This window comes from Pinus tabuliformis, chromosome 5_2 (assembly GCF_031772625.1).
Source record: "Pinus tabuliformis cultivar Carrire ecotype Pingquan chromosome 5_2, CPIR1, whole genome shotgun sequence".
Taxonomy (NCBI): Eukaryota; Viridiplantae; Streptophyta; class Pinopsida; order Pinales; family Pinaceae; genus Pinus; species Pinus tabuliformis.
The window spans coordinates 103,787,032-103,793,293 of record NC_142306.1 but is presented as its reverse complement, the minus strand read 5'-3'; the positions used below and the strand labels follow the sequence as shown (position 1 = coordinate 103,793,293).

The 6,262-nt window shown below is 35.9% G+C and overlaps 1 pseudogene; it reads right to left on the bottom strand.

The window, feature by feature from the left end:
* Positions 1 to 3,292: 3,292 nt before the first annotated feature.
* On the bottom strand, positions 3,293 to 6,054 carry LOC149157719 (glutamate synthase [NADH], amyloplastic-like; annotated as a pseudogene).
* Between the last annotated feature and the right edge of the window lie 208 nt (positions 6,055 to 6,262).

The following is a 6,262-nucleotide window of genomic DNA, read 5'->3' as shown; positions in this document are numbered from 1 at the left end:
GCTATTCTGTAGAGACCTTTACTTCTAAGTAAATCTCCCATGTAGGCTACCCATTGGAAGTAGTTAGTGCTATCAAGAATGACTTGGCATGGACTTTCCATTTAAAAAAAAAAAAAAAACTGAAGCTGAAGATACAGAAAGTAAGTGTTCCAATGGATAGATCTCGAAAAAATAGGCGGTTTTAAAAAAAACGGCTCTGAAAAAGGCTTCCGGATGAAGAAGTTATGGCTTTTTGAAAAAACAATTGTTGACGTTGCTGGCAAAGTGCGCGAATGTGCAGGAATGAAAAAAAATCCGCCCCCACAAAATGGAGACTTGAACCTAAGACCTCTACTCTCTTAAAATAGCTTTGAACCAATTGATCTATACAAAAAATTTGAGAGAGAGAGAGAGAGAGAGAGAGAGAGAGAGAGAGAGAGGGGGGGGGGCCTTGGTTTGCGTGCTTGCCTTGAGAAAGCTCTTTTTCCCTACAAAACACAAAACCCAATACGAATATGCAAAGAAAAACGAACCTTGCGGCTCGAAGTTAGCTTTAGCCAAAAAAACTAGAAATTTAAAAAAAAAAATCTCAAAGTTAGCTTTAGCCGAAAAACTAAATATTTTTCTCAATGTTTCTGATTTTCCGAGATCACACTAAGGTGCAGGGAAAAGAGCATACGCATGAGAAAAATCCTTCCTTTCTGTTTCTGATTTGCCCAGATCGCACAGAGCCGCAGGGCAAAGAGCATACGCAGAAATGAAAGGTATAGATCCGGTTAAAAAAAATGGTAAATAAACTGAGACCGAAATAAGCAGAGAGAAAATAACAGTAAACTGCAAAAAAACACTGTATACCTCCCGATCTGAAAAATGACGCAGCTAGGGCTACCGTAAACCTTTTCGCGTGAAACGAAAGGGGTTCCTCATTGGAACAGATGCTCCGAACGCAACAGAGCAGTCCTCTCGGCCCGAAAGCAGTCAGAAACATCAGATCTAGGAAACGACAGCCGCATGCAGTTCTACCGGCTTCAGATTTGGATCACCAATGGACGCGGCCCTCAAATAGCTCTGATACCATGTAGGAATTTACAGGGTAAGTTCCTCAGAAAGAATACCAAAAGGACACCGCTCACAACCAGATCTCAAATCAATACACCAGTATTTTTGACGTGGTTAAAACCCTCAAAGTGCAAGGAGGGAAACAGTCCACGACCTGTCCCAACGTGGGTACTACAGGCAATTTATTAATCAAAGAATGAAAATTTACATAAGCTTCTCTCATGCACGGATTACCCGAACAATGACCCTCCATGCGCTTTAAATAGAACTCATGGACCAATCGGGTGTCAAGCCACGGATCAAGTGTCGGTAATACCGAGGTGAGAGTGAACCGTCGGATCACTACATATCGTGACCGTCGGATTGTAAGTTACAAAATGTACAACGATAAAGAAACACACTTTACCTAACTCTAACCTAACTCTATACTAGACCAAGTTGAACTTAACTATATCCTATGTGTCAGAATATCCTAACAAAGATATGATATAGTAGACTCTTAAAAAGGGGTATGTTAGGATCACTTCCAAGCATAGGCATGAGCTGCTAAGTAAAATTCAACAATGACGGTAACCCTTGAGACATAAGAGTCTAGTTGTGACTTCACATAGTAGTGGAAAACCAAATAGATCTCCTTAGTACAACAAACCATTGCCACATTTAGATAAGAATAAAATCCCAATATTGACATATTTCTATTATTTGCAATCTTTTGTATAGTTAATTTACATCTAATGATTCCTATGAACATGGGTGACTATCTGTCTCTCCATTTTATGGATAGAAAGGAAAGGCCTTGTATGAGAAATATGTCAGTAACTAGCTTCCATATCCACATTCGAAATCTTTGCTACAAAAAGTAGAGCATACATTCCCTCTAGTCTTTGTGCAGGCTTAGAAGAGCCACTTTTAGCAAGTTGCATCAATGGCTCCACCAAAGGTATCATCTGGTTGAAAAATACAAAGCAATTAATTCAATTAATACCATCTTCAAAAGAAATTTCAAGATGGGAATATTTCATTTAAAACAAAATATTTAAAGCTATAAGATCATTTATAACTTGAAACTTTTGAACCATTAGAGCTAGACCACAATATTTACCCATATCAAAATCTTTGAGTTCTGGCATGCTAATTTCAAACTACGAAGGTGTGCTCTTCATAAATTTTCCTTCTCTTTAAGTCTCATAGCAAAGAAAAGAGAAACATCATGTACAAAGCCATCTGTTGATTTTGCAATCCAAGAACCCAAAAACAACAATATTGCAATGTGTGCCTCGACATCCCTGTATTTTTTTCCAAGAAAGTTACTAAAAAAACAAATCAAATAGTATACTAGAAAAGAACAGATCAAAAAATAGAAAAAAACCAAACCTGCACAATGGTTGTAGGACCAGGAGTTATGTTCATGCACATCTTGAGTCCTTCTTGGATTTGTCATTCAAACAGAGAAGTTATCCATTGTTTAAATAATTTTTATAAGTTTCTCCTGTCAACTACCTCCATACAAGAAGATTCATTTCTCCTTCTGCACCACTAAACAAATAGCACCATGCAAAATCCTAAGAGAAAATTCAAGCGCCATCTCAAGAAAAAGGGCTAGGAAATTGCATTTGCACTCCTCCAAGGGAATAATTATTATTTCAAACATCAACATCATAGCCAGCGTACATAGGTAGAAAATGGGATACAAATGCACAATGGTTGTAGGACAAGGAATTATGTTCATGCACATCTTGAGTCCTTCTTGGATTTGTCTTCAAACAGAAAAGTTATCCATTGTTTAAATAATTTTTACAAGTTTCTCCTGTCAATTACCTCCATACATGAAGATTCATTTCTCCTTCTGCACCACTAAACAAATAGCACCATGCAAAATCCTAAGAGAAAATTCAAGCGCCATCTCAAGAAAAAGGGCTAGGAAATTGCATTTGCACTCCTCCAAGGGAATAATTATTATTTCAAACATCAACATCATAGCCATCATACATAGGTAGAAAATGGGATACAAATGCAAATGATGAAATGTTCACTGGGACTAAAATATCTTATATAGACCCTTTTTCCATCACAAAGGCCCTTGACAAGGGAACTAATGCTTCCAAATTACCCTCCTTATTAGCATTAATGAATAGAAATGTGAGACATTCAAAGCAGAGCACTCGACCTTTGATTCCTTTCACAACTTCAATAAACATGCATGTGAGTGGCCTATTCGGCACGTTGTTGCCATTATTTATGGGATTATGACTTTCTACAACAAGTTTCCTAGGGGGCACTTATGTTTTGAAAGTGAACATTGGGTGTTTATCCTTGTCCTCCACTCTATCTTACAAGTTTTGATCAACTGGTATTCCTTCATCACAAATTTATTTATCTGGGCAGTTGTTGGTCTTGCTTCAGCAATGGCCCAAACAACTAGTGATTATCCACATCTATAGTCACCAACAACAAAAACACCATCAAAACTTGTTAAAAAATCACTGAAGTTGGCTTTGAAATTTTACCTGTGATCCCTTTCTATATCAAGCTTCTTTGCAATAATCTATCAAACCAAATAAAAAATAAAATTAGAGTAAGGAGGTAAATGGAGAAATTCTAGAAAATATGGTGTGTATGTCCAATATCTTTTAGACATAGAATATAAATGTTGAAAATATGTGTATTCAATGTTATGGATTGGGAAGGTTGTAATATCACTAAATTACTCAATTTTCCAAAGAAGAAAACATAGTCCAACAATGAATGTTGTCAACTAAATTTAGATTGGACCTGAATCGTTACATTGTTCTTATCAATAAAAATTTAAAGTTTTATATCACCTTAGTAGCAACTTTGATGCTTAGAAAAATATAGCTTACCTGTTCTAGTCCAAGAAATCCCATTGCTAAGAAAACAAGTTTTGCTTCTATAATCTCCTTTGTGCCCTCCATCTCTTTCAACTGGAACTTTCCACTCTCATCTTTTTCCCATTTGACCTTGATCAATTCAAGCCCTTTATCATTTCCATTGTCATCATCTATAAACATTTTTGTCAACACTTCATATGACTTGGGATCTTTACCAAACTTGGTAATAGCTTCTTGGTGGCCATAATCTACTCAGAAAACCTTAGGCCACTACCAAAAAGTGAACAAAGACCCATAATCATGGAATTGTACTAGGATACAACATGCTAGAAAATAATAGATAGCTAATTTTTATTTAGATGAAGATGAATAAAGACAAGCCTAAGGCCAAATATTCCCAAGAGCACGAGAATTTGGGGGTTGTGGAAGGAGCTCCAAATTCACAACATTTCTACATCCATGTCTTATGGTTGTTGTTATACAATCAGTTCCAGTGTCTCCTCCTCTAATGACAACCATCCTTTTCCCTTTTGCAGAAACAAAATTTCTATCTTGCAATCCATTGTCCAACAAACTTTTGGTATTTGAATGAGGGAACTCCATAGAAAAATGTATTCCCATTAATTCATGGCCAGGCATAGGAAGACCCATTCAATTTATATATATAATAAATTAAGACTATACAACAAGGGCCTTGACTCCTATGGGAAAATTCTAAATTAAAATCAAATTAATAAAGTGTACCTTGGTTTTGTTGCATCACATACCAAAAGAAGAACGTCATTTTGAGCGTGAAGCTTCTCCATAGAGAAAAGAGAGTCAAATCCTACATTTTCTTTCATAACAAAATTAACACCTTCCTCTACCATCAGATCAACATGTCATTCGATAACACGAATTTTTTTTTTCATATTAGGAACTCCATACATCGTCAGACCTCCAATTTTATCAGTGCATTCATAAATAGTGACAGAGTGCCCATGAGATTTATTAAGTTGATCAGCAACAACCAAACTAGCTGGCCCACTGCCCACTATAACAAATTTCTTCCTACACCCAATGACCCATCCATATCAAGATCTAGTTCACCACATCATAGAAAACAAACATATTATTTTCAAAATAATAAGAATCATAAGAATGACATTAATAATTATAAAGGAAAGACACATACCCTGTCCTCTTCTCAAGTGGACGTGGAACCATATAACCTTCTTCGAAATCTTTATCAATGATAGATTTTCAATTATTCCTAGTACACACAAACCTTCACAAGGGGCAAGGCATACACATCCAGTGAATTCTGGAAAATTATTTGTTTCCAACAATTAGTCCAATGCTTCTCACCAACGCCCTTGGTGCACTAATTCATTCCACTGAGGTATTTTGTTCCCAAGAGGACATCCACTATTATCCTACATGGAGGAAAAAGTTTCACATGTTCAGAATACAAACAAGTGTACAATCTATCAAAACAAAAATATACATGAACAAGGAATGTAATTAAGAAGCTTTGCAATATACAAAAAGGAAAACACTCAAACAATGAATATAAGTTATAACATATGAAGTTTGAATTGTAAGACTACATTATGTTTCAGTTGTTATTTTAATAAATAATTCACGGCAAATAAATGATGTTTCGACTTTAAATTGATGACAAAAGTGGGTTCCACAATTCATACACCTAGCTGATTGTGTCTTCAGTAGTGGCCCTGGCTTGTTTTCCTCAACCACTTCTTTCCAATCATTCATCTGTGTTACAACATCTCTATATGCAAGAATCTCACTCATACATTAGAAAACCAATTTTCTATGTATTTGTACCACCACTTTCTATTCATTTTGTTGCAAACTAGATAGAAATGTTAGCCCCATGACCAAGCCATCACACTCAACATTTATACAGCTTAATATTTGATGACATTGTCACATCATTTGAAAGAGTCGAGGATTTTATACGGTGGATTCAATATTTTATGATGATACAATTGAAATTAAAATAAACAAAAAATGAGTTGAACTACGTGAAAATGTACCTTGTAAGCCCTGTCATTTTTTTATGTTGATTTGAAGCAAGTTTTTCCATCCTCTTCAATTCCTTAAAGGCATATTTCTTCATCCAGTCAGCCTCCTCTACTTCCTTCACAATATTCCTAGCCTTCATTTCTTGGAACACTCTTTTATAGTATCGTGGGAATACTTTCACAAACTTTGGGAGGAAAGATTCAAAATCAGCAAGGACTTCTCTTGCCAACTAACTGTTAGAGTGATTTTGGTACTATTGTATCATCATCTTCAGTGTCATGAAATCATCTTCCTCTTCAACATTTTCAAGGTCTACCAACTCGAGATTGCATCTTGAATCAAAATTT